This window comes from Notothenia rossii (genome assembly GCF_949606895.1).
Source record: "Notothenia rossii genome assembly, chromosome: 2".
NCBI classification, from domain to species: Eukaryota; Metazoa; Chordata; class Actinopteri; order Perciformes; family Nototheniidae; genus Notothenia; species Notothenia rossii.
The window spans coordinates 46,030,757-46,046,546 of NC_136904.1; the positions used below are offsets into that span (position 1 = coordinate 46,030,757).

General features: G+C 42.5%; 1 protein-coding gene across 1 annotated transcript in view; it reads right to left on the minus strand.

Moving 5' to 3' along the window:
* ccdc102a (coiled-coil domain containing 102A) overlaps nucleotides 1–11,002 on the minus strand; it is a 128,328-nt gene extending 117,326 nt beyond the window's left edge. The window contains exon 1 of the mRNA XM_079664448.1: nucleotides 10,770–11,002. The gene's annotated coding sequence lies outside the window, so the exon portion shown is untranslated. The remainder of the gene's footprint in view (nucleotides 1–10,769) is intronic.
* Between the last annotated feature and the right edge of the window lie 4,788 nt (nucleotides 11,003–15,790).

The window sequence follows — 15,790 nt, forward strand, 5'->3', positions numbered from 1 at the left end:
GGAGGATTTAATGATGGTGGCGATGAGCTGGGACATGGCAGGGAGGCTCTCTTTAACAAATTTGGAGGGCATTGGGTCAAGTGTGCAGGTGGAGTTAATTCCAGTCATGAAGTGGGACAGTTGCATGGGGGTCACAGGGGAGAAGTGGGACAGGGGCTGTGAGGTGAAGGGGGGGGAGCCAGGAGAGGAGGTGGGGGGTGCTGATGAGGGTGTCAGATTGCTGTAAATGTTGCTGATTTTGGTTTGGAAAAACGAAAGGAAGGAGTTGCACTGTTCAGTGGTGAAGGACGAGGTGGCGTTGTCACAGGGTTTGAGAAGTTTGGTGATGGTGGAGAACAGACGCTTGGGGTTGCTGGAGCCAGACTGAATGAGTTGTGAGTAGTAATTAGACCGGGCTGCTTTGAGTGCATTACTGTACTGCTGGAGATAGTCTTTGTAGATTTGAAGATGGACTGTTAGCGTGGTTTTCTTGTGTTGGCGTTCAAATTGACGTTTCCTTGATTTCATTTGGCGGAGTTTGGGGGTATACCAGGGGGCGGAGTGTATGAAAGAGACATTTTTTGTTTTTGTGGGGGCCAGTTCATTGAGACAGTAGGAGAGGGTGCTGTTATAATAGTCCACAAGTTCAGATGGGTTTTCAGAAAGTGGGGGGGGGAGGCAGACATCTTGCAGGTAATGGAGGCAGTGACTGCTGAAGGTGAGATGGATTTGAGGTTTCTGTAGGTTATTGTGCGTTTTTGCTTTTGGGCGGGGATGGGGATGTTGATATCCATGATGATGGCCAGGTGATCAGAGATGTGGAGATTGAGGCTGGACAGATGATCGATGGTGAGACCAGTGGAGCAGACCAATTCCAGGATGTGACCACAGCTGTGTGTTGGGAAGTTGATGTGTTGAGAGAAGTTGCAGCAATGAAGGGTTTCCTTAAATTCAGAGGCATATTTGCAGGTCGGGTCATCAATATGAATGTTAAAATCCCCTAAGAGGAGAACAGATGGAGATATGGCAGAAAGCTGAGTGAGAATGTCAGAGAGGTCGGAGAGAAAGGAGGGGTTTGGCTTCGGGGGATGGTAGATGATGGCTGTGACCAGGGGAGTGGGACCAGAGAGTTTAAAGATCAGGTGTTCAAATGAAGAAGCATCAGGGATGGGGTTTATGGTAGCTTTTATTTCCTTTCTGATAATAGCAGCTATACCACCACCCTGCCCTTGTGGGCGAGGTTTGTCAAATTATGTGAATCCTGCTGGGGTGATTTGATTTAAAGAAAAATAGTCCAGGGGCTTTTGCCATGTTTCGGTCAGATACAGAAAGTCCAGGTTATTGTCTTTAATGAATTCATTCAGAATGTGGCTTTTATTGTGGATGGAGCGTGTGTTGAGCAGGGCTGCTCTGAGGTGACGTTGCATTGGGGGGGGTTGTGTTGACCATGGAAGTGGAAGGAGATTGGTCAGATTCACGTGTTTTTTGTTGTGATGGCGTAGTGTGGGCGCGTGACAGGACCGAATGGACGGGATGGAGTGTGGAGACGTGGAATGAAATAAAAACTTACGGCCAGAACCTCTGTGTGGAGGACGGCGTTTGCGGAGTATTTCGTTATCTGCGAGGATGTCCATGCAGTCCGGAGGCAGGCGGTTATTAAAGGAGTGGAGATCTGACAGGGAGTAGAACGGCGGCATGATCCCGTGAAGTGGCGCTAGCACGGAGCTAGCTAATGCTGGGGACCCGGGCAGCAGAGACCAGGAGCCGGATGACCGTGGAAGAAGGAGCGGTGTGAGTCCAGATAAAATGAGAGTGATAATCCACAGCATATCAGGAGAATGATTCCAGTGGTTTCCGGAGGAGAATCGTAGGAGGGGCTGACAGCCTGGTGCAGAGTGGGAGCCGGGTGACCAGCCTACTAGCTTGTTAGCTAGCTTGTTAGCCACCGGCTGTAGGCGGCAGGGAGAGACGATGTCAGCGGGGAAGCCGGCTGATCGCAGCGGGATGGGAAGACCCACACGAGCCGCGGAGTTAGGGTGGAGTTAGGCTGGAGTTAGGGTGGAGTTGGGGTGGAGTTGGGGTGGAGACATAATTGTTAGCTCGGCAGACTTCAGGGAGCCGAGGAGCATCTAGGTAGCAGCCTGCTAGGTCCGATAATGCTAGCTAGCTAGCGGGCTAGGGACCGATGAGCAGGAAAGAGCCAGCAGGTTGGAGATGACAACACATCTGCTATTTTTGCTGATGACTGACGTTTCAAAAGTAGAGAGCCAGACAGGAGAGGTTCTAATCTGGACTAAAGAACAATATTTGGGGCGGAGGAGCGGCGAACAAACAACGCCAGCATCCTCGATGACCCGGGGAAAAAATAAAATAAATAAAATAAGGGAAAAAATAAGGGAAGGATGTCCGGTCGGTCTGCTGGACGAGTGGCAGGCAGCAGGCTTACACTGAAACTGACTTCTGAATCAGATCGTTTCTTTTACTGTCCTCTTTTCTCTAGAGGAAGTAAAGAAACCGTAACTCTGGATGTATTTGTTGTTTGAGGTGCAATATGAGTCAGCAGCTTTAAGACATGAAGAAACCATTGCTTTACTCTGATGTATTCATTTTGGGCAGAAGTGACGTTAGCGCCCTCAAACTATAAACTAGAAAAACCCCTGAAGTCTATTCCACCTGCCTGCATACAGTTAACTGGTGTTGTAGTGCTCGAGACCGGTCTCGAGACCACTTTTTAACGGTCTTGGTCTTGTCTCAGAATTGACTGCATTTGGTCTTGGTCTTGTCTCGGTCTAGGACCTATAGGTCTCGAGATTTTATGTCAAGACCACGGCTGTTGCTGGGGATGTGATTGGATGTAAAACGCCCTGTTCAAAAAATTCAACCAATATCGTGACTACGAATCTCTGCCCTCATGCGCCACAATGTTTGTAAACATGACACTGGTCTATACTAGGGGTTTCACAACTACCAATATTTACTAGTCGACTAGTTTTTCAAAATAGTAGTCGACTAGTCGACTAGTCGTTACGTCATAATAGAGACACACAAAGAGAGGTTTACAACTGTATTTTCTATTGGAACTCATACAGTAACATTAAACACTGCATTTTAATTTGTGTTACATGGCTGAGTAAATAACAAACACTGGACTCACCAAAATCGACAGCAAAATACTCTTGTTTACATAAATTCCACGTAAATCCAGTGCGCAACAGCGCATTGTGCAACACTTTATTCGCTGTCCTCCACGATAACGTCCACCTTTCCATATTTTTGGTTTGAACACCAACGCATCGACATGTGAGGGAAGGAGGCTTGACCGCTTTCGGGTGACAGTGTTGCCTGCCAGGGAAAAAACCCTCTCACTCGGGGTGCTTGTGGCTGGAATAGCCAGGTAGCTCCTCGAAAGCGGGGGAAGCGGTGCACGTTTTCTGCCCACCACTCCAGTGGATTATCCATTGTGGGGATATGCGGTGTCCGCTGGCAGTAATCCCGTAGCTCATCATCCGCATCACTGTTGACCCGTGTTTTCTTGCTGTTCGTTTGCCTCTGTTCAGTGCTGACGCCGGTCCGTTGCTCACTGGTGCTAGCATTACTGCTAGTGCTAGCTGTCGGCAGCGGGTGTTTCATCTTCAGATGGTTGCGCATAGCAGATGCATTTGTGTTGTACTTCATTACAGCTGTACACAACTGACACTTCACTGTGGAGTTGGTTACATCTTCGTTGAAGTACTGCCATATATAAGAATGTCGGACGTGTTTTGTAGCATTTTGCAGCACCTCGTTTACCTCCATTTTTTTCCACGACTAGTCGACTAGGGCCTACAGCGCCGACTAGTGGTAAAGGTAGTCGACTAGTCGACTAGTCGATTAGTTGGTGAAACCCCTAGTCTATACCGGCTGCTACACTCAAACAATCTTGCAGTGAAGATGTCGAAACAAAAGCTGGGTGTTCTCCAATAAGGGGCCGGGGGAAACAAAGTCAGTGATTACTGGTTCCATGTTGATTTATTTCAATAGAAATTGTTGGGGGGAACGGAAAGGCTATTACCGTACTGGTTACTTTGCAGCCTGGACATTTCCCCCAAAACACATTTTAGACGCGATCGCAACACAGAAGTACCTTTTAAATCCCATCATTTTTAAGACCTTCTAAATCATATTTAAGACCTTTCTTATTTTTTGGTCATATTTAAGACCTTAAATTCAGATTATATCAAATGTAAGACTTTTTAAGACCCCGCGGGAACACACACACACACACACACACACACACACACACACACACACACACACACACACACACACACACACACACACACACACACACACACACACACACACACACACACACACACACACACACACACACACACACACACACACACACACACACACACACACACACACACACACACACACACACACACACACACACACACACACACACACACACACACACACACACACACACACACACACACACACACACACACACACACACACACACACACACACACACACACACACACACACACACACACACACAGGCAAAAATCTTAATCACGATTATATTTGGTCAATAATTGATATCAGGATTATTAAATAATTTGAACAGTATCTTTTTAACTGTTGATTACCCTGAATGTATAATTCAACTGAAAAACCAATACTAAATTAAATAACTTACATATTTAAATAAATAATATCAAAATAATAAATACCAATAAACAAGATCAACAAATGTTTTGGAGCGCACTTCCACAAGCTACTAAACATAAATAAATATGATAAATAAAAATAAATGAGACTAAAATGAATTAGATCAAATGTGTTGCAGTGCACTGTCACAACCTAGCAAAGCTAAATAATAGTTTTTTTCGATTATGTGGTTTTTCGTAATTGTGGCAGGCCAAAATTGTAATTGCGATTTTAAAATATGATTAATTGCACAGCCCTAACACGCACAGAGACACACACTTTTTGACACAGTTCTGTGCTGTTATGCTGTTATGTTCAGTCATTGTTCTTATGTTGAACATGAATTAATTTACTTTGTAAGTAATTATGGGACGTATTTCTTCTTTCATAGCAATTTTCCTTCATACTTTCTTGCCGTGAAATAGGTCTTAAATTCTATTCAAAGTGCTCTTAAAAAGGTCTTAAAAAGTCTTAAATTTGAGTTGGCGAAACCTGCAGGAACCCTGGAATGGGAATTTGAAAGCAAATGTATATTCAACCCCCAAAAAAACGGGCAACCGAAATGTACATATTCTATAAAAAAAAAATTGGGTAAAAAAAAATATTCTTAACTTTCGGAAATAAATAAATACATGTTCAAATAAGTATAGAAACCAAGTCAAATTTGTCAAATGTATTGAACTGGTGATCACAGTTTGACAGCTATTGGCCTACAGCTTTCATGTGCGGAGGCGATTCACAATCAGGCCAGCTGTAGAGAAGACCCTCTCAGCTGGAACAGAGGTTGCGGGTATAGCAAGGTATAGTATATAAGTTTAATTTGGCATAGTTTGACCTCTACATTGCACTCACTAACCTGGTCGAAATATTTCCACACATTACTCCTTTTTGACGCCATGTCTGTTGTGTAGGACTCTTCTTAGAGTGTAAATAATTACCGGACTATGACTGGTAAAATATGTTGAATACCGGCAAAACTAAATCTCTCCTGTCAAAATGTACTTTGCCGCCACACACGGTTGCCAAGCAGCGCTTACGGCCCGTCTACACTACAGGCATCGAAAAATGCGTTCAATGCTTCGTCCATTCACTTGAATGGGGTGACGTAGAAGATTTTTAATCTTCGCCGAACTGCATTGTGGGGAGCATGGCATGGCTTTGCAAGCATCACGAGCATCTATCAGCAAAAAAGTTGAACATTGTTCAACTTTTGAGGCTCGATGCTTGGCATCAGCCAATGAAATCCCGTTTATGCAAATCCCGCCAGTGCAAGCGCAGCCAATCAAACCGCGTGCAAGCTGGGAGAGCCAGACCGCAGTTCATTTCCTCATATTCCAAACGAGATATTACGGTAGCAAATCACCCGGTTCTTTACGACCAGAACTATTTACCGGGATACAAACCGGAGGAACCAGGCATGGAGGGAGGTGGCAGAGACAGTGGGTGAAACTGGTAGGTTTTTCGCCTGTTTGGAGAGTTTATATCCAGTTTACTTCGTTTTAACATTGCTATTGCTTTATATGTCGGGGGCGGGAAATTCATGTGATTGGTTGTTGGTCGCGTTGCTCGCAAAAAAACACCAAGCTTCAGACACGCCCAGCTTCACGATTTTTTCATGCCTGTAGTGTAGACGGGCCGTTATTGTTCTTTAGGTTGGCCACTCATGTGTCGCAAGTGTTGACAGGGGGCGGGGGAACACGCTCATGAACTGTTAGCGCCGGAACCTCGCAACGGCTGCGGAGCGCATTTGCGCCGCAAGATGAGGTTTGAGTCTGCGTGATCTGCGTGTAGGGAGGGGCAGCAGCCATATCATTAGCTAGAACTAGCTAGATCTGATGGATTTGGACATAAACGCGAGTGAAGTATAACCAGACGCGAGAGAGAGAGATCCGCACCTGCAGCTCTGCCCGCTGTGAGGGACCGGTGAGCGGAGCAAAACACACCTTTAGACGTCACATTTAGCTATGTTACTGTCGTATACATTGAATTATTCAATTTGATAATATGTAATCAACTTAGGCATGCCTTCCAAAAAATAAAAATAAATAAAAATATTAATAACTCACATTCGAATACCTGAATAGGTATTCGAATACCTGAATAATTTCGAATATGCGGTTAATCGTTCCCACACAGTTTGTGTGTGTGTGTCTTACAGGGCCTTTACTGACCACAAACTCCTGTGTGTGTGTGTGTGTGTGTGTGTGTGTGTGTGTGTGTGTGTGTGTGTGTGTGTGTGTGTGTGTGTGTGTGTGTGTGTGTGTGTGTGTGTGTGTGTGTGTGGGAGAGAGAAAGGGTTTTCCTTCATCCTGTGTTTGTCTAAAAGGGTGGTTCCTGGTTGGTTAGTTTATTATTTGTTGCTTAGACCTATATACTGTAACATTTATATTATGTTCTTACTATGTTACTGTTTTTATATGAAAATAATAACTTTTTGAATAAATATGATGAAGTTGAATTTATATCTTACGTATATATATATATGTCTTTTTATGATGAGGTTGATCTTTCAGATCAAATTTACTATGGTATCTTAAACATGGTCTTGTAAGTGTATCGTGTAGCTTTGGATTCACAGTAGTCTTGGTCTTGGTCTTGACTTGGTCTCGACCTCTTAAAGTCTTGGTCTTGGCTTGGTCTTGCTACTCTCTGGTCTTGGTAATGTCTTGGTCTCGGATAAGGTGGTCTCGACTACAAGACTACAGTTAACATATGGGTGTTTTGTTCCTCCGGATGCTCAGATTATTTTCCATTCCTTCATGTGGTTTGGATATGATTCAGTGTCTCTTCAGTGTTGGGAGCAGGGGATTTGGATGGTCAAACCTTGAGTGTCTCTTTCTCTGCAAATGTGTCCATAAAGTCCACGGCAGAGAGTGAAAGTGCTGGAGCGAGGGAAGCAGCTTTAAATGAAAACTAGCAGAAGTTTTGTTGACAACAACAACTAGAGATCAACAGTCTTCAGCTGTGCTGACTCAGCGGGCTTAAGACCACAAACAATATTTTGCCAAAGAAATCTAAAACAAATGTTTTTCTCCTGCTGCTGGAACGCAGCACACAAACATAACATCTGTTAATGTGGGAGTCCTTGGGATGAAGTGGTCTGAAGTGGGAGGTGGGGGTACATTTTTGTAATTATTTAGGGGTTCTTGGGGCTTTAGTGTAGTAGTCTATTTAAGCCCAAACATGACAAGGCCTGATGCCTGGATTCCACTGGGTCCGTCTGCGCCGCGCCATGCACAGACGCAAGGCGTTGCATAGCGCCGGGCAGGAAGTGTAACGGCCAGATCTGGTCAATCCCCCAAATAATCTAATTTTGTCAACACAGTCTCACTCCCTGAACGTCCAATAGCGACACTTGGTTAGGGTCCTTTAGCGTGCAGTTGTGAAGCGCCGAGGCTCCTTCAGCTTCATAAACGGACGCAAAGAGCTTTCAACTGATTGTAATGTATTCCCATCGGCGGCGGTATTTGACGCTCAGGGAAGCCCCGCATCGGTCCATGTCCGCGGCACTTAAAAAGGCAATGTGAGCATCCATTCCCATTGGATAACGGAGGATTTTACACCTGGAAGTAAGTATTCTCCTTACTGTCGATTGATTTTACAGTGATATCTGCACTACTCATCAACTCAAAAACACCAGATTATCCTTGTTAATTACACAACATTGATTGGTTTAAATTGTGTACAATGCTTTTGTGTTTTTCCCCTTTGACTCTGAGAAACAAATAGTTGTATCAAAGTTTAGGATGGCCGAAGACACTACACTACCCAGAATCCTCAGCTATCGTTTGAGACTACACCATGCGCTTTGCTCGACAAACCCTGTGAGTATATAATCACATGATGAAATGATGATTTGATTTTCAACATATGGTTTCAGCTCTAATGTGAGAAGGACACTGACATAACCCTGTTGAATCACTCCTGGCTTACTGTGGTAAATCATTGAATTACTGCTCGACACTGTTAAGGGAATTTCCAATCCCCTTTGTTTCGGGCCAGGAATAGTTTGGAAATGTTCAATACTAGCGCCTGGGGATGCCGGACGTTTAATCCAATACAAAAATCACTGAATGGAGTTTGATAGAATTGAATTCATCCTCTGTTTCCCCTGACCAATTGATTGGCTTTACACTTTGCAAGTCTGTAGTCCACAATCATGCCTTACTTTTCACAAGCAACATGCTCAAAATACTGAAATACATAATGAGAACACAAGCTTTATAGTATTTATATGATATACATTTAACTGGTATACCCAGTCAGCTAGATCCCTTCTTCAGAGTAAATCCCCCTATCAGTATAAAGATGAACTGTTAAATCAGAATCTATTTTTCATCTTTATCCAAAATGGTCACTTTGGATAAAAGTCCCCTAAATGACAAGTAATCATCCTTAATGGAATACAAACACACTAGCTTGCAGAGCACTCATTAACCACCAGACCAAAAGTTTGATCAAAGGTGATCAAATATGCCATAGCATTTGGACCTGAGATAGCCTTATTTTATTATATTTAATTTGTACGGGTATATCTATATTTAATCGTTTTTGTATCATTGTTTTATTTGATGGTGCTTTTCTGACAGTTGATCTTCTTTAACTGTGTTTATGCCCGCACCATTTACACCAAGGAAATCCCTCGTTTGCTAATAAACATGAATCTGATTCTGACATGAATGTGGGAAAAAAACAACTTTCTCGGAACACTTCATATATTTCTCTTCAGAATAAGGCAGCTGAGAAATATATATATATATATAGGGGAGAAGGGGGTAAGTTGAGCCCAGGGGGTAAGTTGAACCACCCCCTGTAACCAGGCAACGCCTTATAGTTGTAATCAAGTGACCAGAAATTATGCAAGCTCCACCCATTTCTCATTGCCCGTGAAAGAGAGATACTCATTCTGGTCTGGTAAGTAAACATTTTTACAAAAAAACGTGTTTTGCTTGTCAAAGTACATTTTCTAGATGTCAGCTATATCTCCTGTCATGTCAAAAAAAAAGTTTCCAGGTTTAAACACATATGTGTTGGCATCATATTAAACCATGTGAATCATTAAGCTAAAGATGACTGATTTTAATGCTAGGCTATTTTTTCTAAAATGGTGGTTATGGGGTAAAGCCACTTGGGGTAAGTTGAGCCAGTTTTTCAATGGAGAATTGAATGAAAGTAGGCCAAGTTGATATGAGCTCATTGTAGGCTACATTTAAAAGTTGAATTTACCCCGTGTTTGATTGGTAAGATGTATGAAATTGTATCGCCATTTGTATGATTAATTTTCCTTTTAACATGTTAACAAAAATCAATCAATTCAATCGAAATGTATATTAAAAATATTTGAAAAACTAAGCTTGTGTTTGGTTTGTCATTTATTTTGTATAGTTACCTTTAAGATGCGTTGTAGGTATGCCCAGGTTTGAACAGGTATTCCCAGGTTGGAAAAGTGGTTCAATATACCCCCTGACCTGGATCAACTTACCCCTACACTGGGGCAAGTTGAGCCACTAGACTTCTTTTTTTTTAAGAAGTAATATTTTCACTGCCCTTGATCAAATATTAATTATTATCATTGCCATTTATAGGAGATATCCTGAATTATAGGTGTGTGTTTTCATGTTTACTATGTGTCATTTTTCCTTGCTTAGAGGACAGCATAACACACAAATTGCTTAATTTACCCCACTCTCCCCTACACACATGTACAGACACACGTGATTTCTGGAGAAGTACTTCTGCCCAGTCGGGACTGAGTTTCACTATACAGGCTGGTCTCTGGAACAGTTTCACTAAAACAAGTCAGACATTTGAAAAAGTCCATGAGCATAGGAACAAGCTGTGTGAACTTCACGGAGACTTCAACAGTCCAAACTAGTGTCTCTGTAGTTTGTATGTGAGGACCAGGAGACATCACGGACAAAGCAGCAAAGCCATTAAACCTTCAATGCACTCTGTATGTCTATTATTTGGTGACTTACACTCCAAATCCGATGAAAATGATTGGCGTCATTTGACACCAGTGTGTCTCAAAGCAGTGGACTCAGTCAAACTATCAGCCGCTATAACAACGAAAGCAGGGCAGAACGTACCGTGAAGGGAGCCCCGGTGAACACCGCTGTTATCCCCGCCTGGTACAGTATGTTTATCCGGGTATAGCAGTTGAGGCTTTCCTTTTCCCGACCAAACCCCGGTGTGGTAGATGTTCTCTTTCTACCGTTTTTTCTCTCTGGTCTGGTGGATGGAAAACGTCGTCCTCACTTAGGAGAGAAAAAGGGCGGGTCTCGAGCCTTTGAACAACGCGTCCGACCAATAGGCCGCCGATCTAAAAACAATATTCTGCTGTGAGACAATTGGGTTCTGTCTCCATCACACAGACGTGTACTCATTGGCTGGCTAAGTGGTAACCTCCCAGTTGAAATGACTATAGCACCGGGAGAAGAGCTGTGGAATGTGATGCCTCCAGCTGTGGAACAAAGCGCCACGGATCTTCACTCGAGGTTCAGGGGACCTGCCCTTTGGTCAAGCGTGTGCAAAAAAACATTTTTGGTAATGAATCATTATTACACCTTTGTAAGGATATATTCTACAAATGTGTAATAATGGGAGCTATGATCATTTATGAACGCCTGTATCACAACAATAATACAAATCAAATTCTGAATTTTAAACATGTTTTTTTTTGTAAAATAGAAAATGAAGTGTTATTATTCTATATCAGGGGTTGGCAACCCGCGGCCCACGGGCCGCATGCGGCCCTTTAAGCCCTCTGCTCTGGCTCCCTTGAGCTTAGACAAAAATAAGAAGGAAATAAAATAAAAGTATTTGTAGGACTATTTATATGTTTTTGCATGGTTGAAGATGTTTCGTATCTTGTATTTTGAGGTGATACTGTGACACATAAATAAAAAACAAAACGGTTTTAATTAGATCAACTAAATATGCGTCACATCCTGCTACGGTCCAGCGCTAGCGCCTTTTCTTGGAGGCGAATAACCTGACCCCCGGCTCGATGAGCGAACTATGGATAAATTAAAGAAAAGTACCGGAGGAAGACAGGATTTAATTCTGTGTGGACAGAGTTATATGCTTTCACAGCAAACGATGCTGGTTTACCGGTATGTTTGATATGTAGAGAGAAGTTGTCAAAGGTGCTGCAGCCTTTACGTATCGAGGAACAACAAGGGAGAGGAAGACAGCTGACAATCTTCAGTCATAATTCAATGGGGTATGTAATTTATTTCAGAAAACTCTTTTTGTTATATTCCATGGAATGCTCTTAACGTCCCGATAGCAATGAATATATTAAATGCTTTGACAATAAATACATACAAAAATTAATCTCTGGAAGCCGTAGTACTGTAAAAAGCACGACCAATCATCTGAGCCGGCCCGGCTAAAGTAACTGGATGGCCTACCTGCCTGTCAGCCTTCCATCTGTGCACAAACTTATCTCGTGCCCTCATTGGTCATGTAGGTGTTCGTGTGTGTTGGAGGAGGGAATCTGTAAGAAAGTCTGAAGGAAGAGGCAGATTTTTTCCGGTTGTGTATTTTCAAATTCTAGCGCATTCAAGCTGGTTTCTCCATTCTTACCTACCCTACCTTTAACTCTGTTTAGGGTGCAGCTATATGTTTTATTTATTTCAAAGTGGGCCCATTTTAATAATATATATTTTTTTATTCAAATGTGCAGAGGACTCCCCAAGTGCTGTGTTTAATTTATTTTAAAGTAGGCCTGTGTATTATTTGTAATTCTTCTTATAGGAGTTCTTTGTTTCTTATTAGAGGTTAACAGTTTTATATAATGTAATAAATAGCCTAATAAATGCAAAAAAACTGTAGTTTTTGTCTGATATAACAATAAATACAACTTTATTAGCTATCAAGCTATGAAATATGTTTTGCGGCTCCGGACAAAAAAATGTTTTGGAAAAAGGAGCAAAATGGCTCTTTTGGTTAAAAAGGTTGCAGACCCCTGTTCTATATCAATAATCACACATTTAGAACATAATATGTCTTCATGTCAACTTCTAAAGTCAACAGAAAGATCAGTTCAAATGTGTTGTCTTGTCAGACCAACAGTGCAAAAACACTGGGGTCTTCCAATATTGGAAAACAGAGAACATGAGCTTTCTCACATTGGACAAGCTTGAACTTTACAATTGTTCCATAACAAAGCAACGCACACATGCACAGAGTAAATGTTTGACAGAGCAAGTGTGCTTTTCCAATTATGTCCCATGTTATTATTTATAGCATGATATGATACTTTGGGGAGCAGCTCTTGAACTTTGCTTTGACAAATATGTGCCCTTGTCGTACGATCTGTCAAAAAGATCGTAGACTGAATAGATGTATATAATTAAACCAGTTTTAAATATCTAATCTAGTAAAGTTACACTGGGCCAATAAGTAATTGGCTCGATCAGCCTAAATAAATGCTAAACCGAAAACGACACAGTAACTATGAGACAGTATCAGCTAGGTCAAGAGAATGACACATTCATAAGAAAACACTGGCGCCCCCCTATGGCATGCAATGACTGGTCTACCATAAAAACATTTCAAACTTTATTTTGTTTAAAGTTTTTAACAGTTTTCTCTTGATGTTAACAAAATAGAACAAAGTCATGAATGGTCAATATTGACCCCCCCATTCCCCTATCTTAAATCATGACTATTTCATCTCATTATTATTCATATTTTGAGAATAGTTCGCCGGAAGTAGGGAGACAAGCCCCCGTCCAAAACCAGTTTGTCTCACACCTAGGCCTAAATGCTACCGTGAGTTATGTTCAATATAAGACTATAACATTGTCTTTTCGTTTCCATTTCATACAAACAAAATATTTCACATTGTTACTGACTATGATACATTTCCATAGGTTATTTGTTCTACGTCCAACTGGTTTGCATATTTTTTAGTATGGTTTTAAAATGGAGTCTTGAAATGAGACTTGGTGAGATGATACATCAGAATGAATATTGAGTTTAAGCAGCACTTTTTTCGAGGTAGGGCTGTGCCACATGTAATCAATTTCAGCAAACATCCCAGTATGACTTAATGCAAAAGAAAAAACAGGAGTTTTCAGTGTTAATTTAACAGTCTTAAATTGTAATGTAATGTAAACAATTTAAGCATTTGAGACTGAGGACTATGTACAACAACTTAAAAACAATGGCATTCGCAATACTTGCATGTGTATATGATGCATATATATATATATATATATCATATATATATATATATATATATATACCATATATACCATACCATATATATATATATACACTGAACAAAAATATAAATGCAACACTTTTGTTTTTGCTCCCATTTTTCGTGAGATGAACTCAAAGATCTAAAACATTTTCTAAATTTCTATATACACAAAATAACAATTTCTCTCAAATATTGTTCACAAATCTGAAAGAATCTGTGATAGTGAGCACTTCTCCTTTGCCGAGATAATCCATCCCACCTCACAGGTGTGGCATATCAAGATGCTGATTAGACAGCATGATTATTGCACAGGTGTGCCTTAGGCTGGCCACAGTAAAAGGCCACTCTGAAACGTGCAGATTTGCTTTATTTGGGGGGTCTGGGGGGGTCCGAAAACCCTAGGGTTAAACCCAGGGGCGGACTGGCCATTGGGAATACCGGGAGTTTCCCCGGTGGGCCGGTGCTGTGTGTGGGCCGGAGGGCCAAAAAACAAAATGTACAAAACAAAATTCTTTTTTTTTTTGCCTAAATCCTACCGGCCCACATTTGACACAGTGTTCCGGCACGGCCCAGCCCAGTGGGCTGTGGCCCAGTGGGCTGGGCTGGGCTGGGCCGGAACACTTACAAATGTGGGCCGGGGTTCAGGGGGAGTGGCTGTACGGCTGTACCCGTAGGATAGAAAAGGGGGGAAGTGACGTCTGACTCAGAGGTCGAGCGGCTGTGGAGAAGAACGTGTTGCCAACATTCTGTTACTGAGTTTAGGCTAGTTAGCTTGCAGGTTTATTGTTTTGGGTGCAGTCACTTTTGCCTCCACTTGCTGTTCAAATAAATGTTGAAAGAAAAAGTAAATCTGTTTACAGTTCTGTTTCATATGGGTGTTGAAGAAGAAGAAGAAGAAGAAGAAGAATTTGGAGGGATGAAACCCTCTTTAATGGTCACACATGCAGAGCACACAGTGAAATGTGTTCTCTGCTTTTAACCCATCCTAGCACCAGGAGTCTGGAGCAGTGGGCAGCTATTGTACAGCGCCCGGGGAGCAATGGGAGTGAGGGGGAAGGGGGATGTCCGGTGCCTTTCTCAAGGGCACCACGGCAGGGCAGGAGGTGAACTGGGACCTCTCCAAGTAGAAGTCCACACTCCAAATGGAGTCTGGTCGGGGACTTGAACCGGCGACCCTACGGCTCACAGTCCAAGCCCCTACTGAGTGCCATAGATTTATTCCCTAATTTTGCTCTCAAAGTGCACCAGATTGATGAATTTAACTTCAACATAAAAAAAAAATCTTCCCGGGGAAGCTTGCCCCCGGACCCCCCTAGAGGTGGTGAGGTCCACCACCTGCCCATACCCCCTGTTAAATTGTCTCACCCACATTGAGGATGCTTCCTACGCCCATGTTTTATTCCATGAGTCAAGTCAGGCAAATTGGGTCAAAATGTTATTGCATCAATGATCTGTTAACATTAAAATCACTAAATATATGCTGTAACTATTTTGCTCTAGGCAACTCAAGGGCTCAGGTAATGTGATTACTATATGAATAATTGTCCAAAATAACATAAAATGCATAGGGTTTTTTGTTAAGTACCATACTTTCGTCGCCGGCCGGCCGATACATGCCGCGCATTAAGTGGCCCTGTCTGTCAATTAATCCCCGGGCCACTTTTCCCCCCCAGTCCGCCCCTGGTTAAACCCTAACCCTAACATGTCACCCATTGAGCATGTTTGGGATGCTCTGGATCGGCGTATACGACAGCGTGTTCCAGTTCCTGCTAATATCCAGCAACTTCGCACAGCCATTGAAGAGGAGTGGACCAACATTCCACAGGCCACAATCAACAACCTGATCAACTCTATGCGAAGGAGATGTGTTGCACTGCGTGATGCAAATGGTGG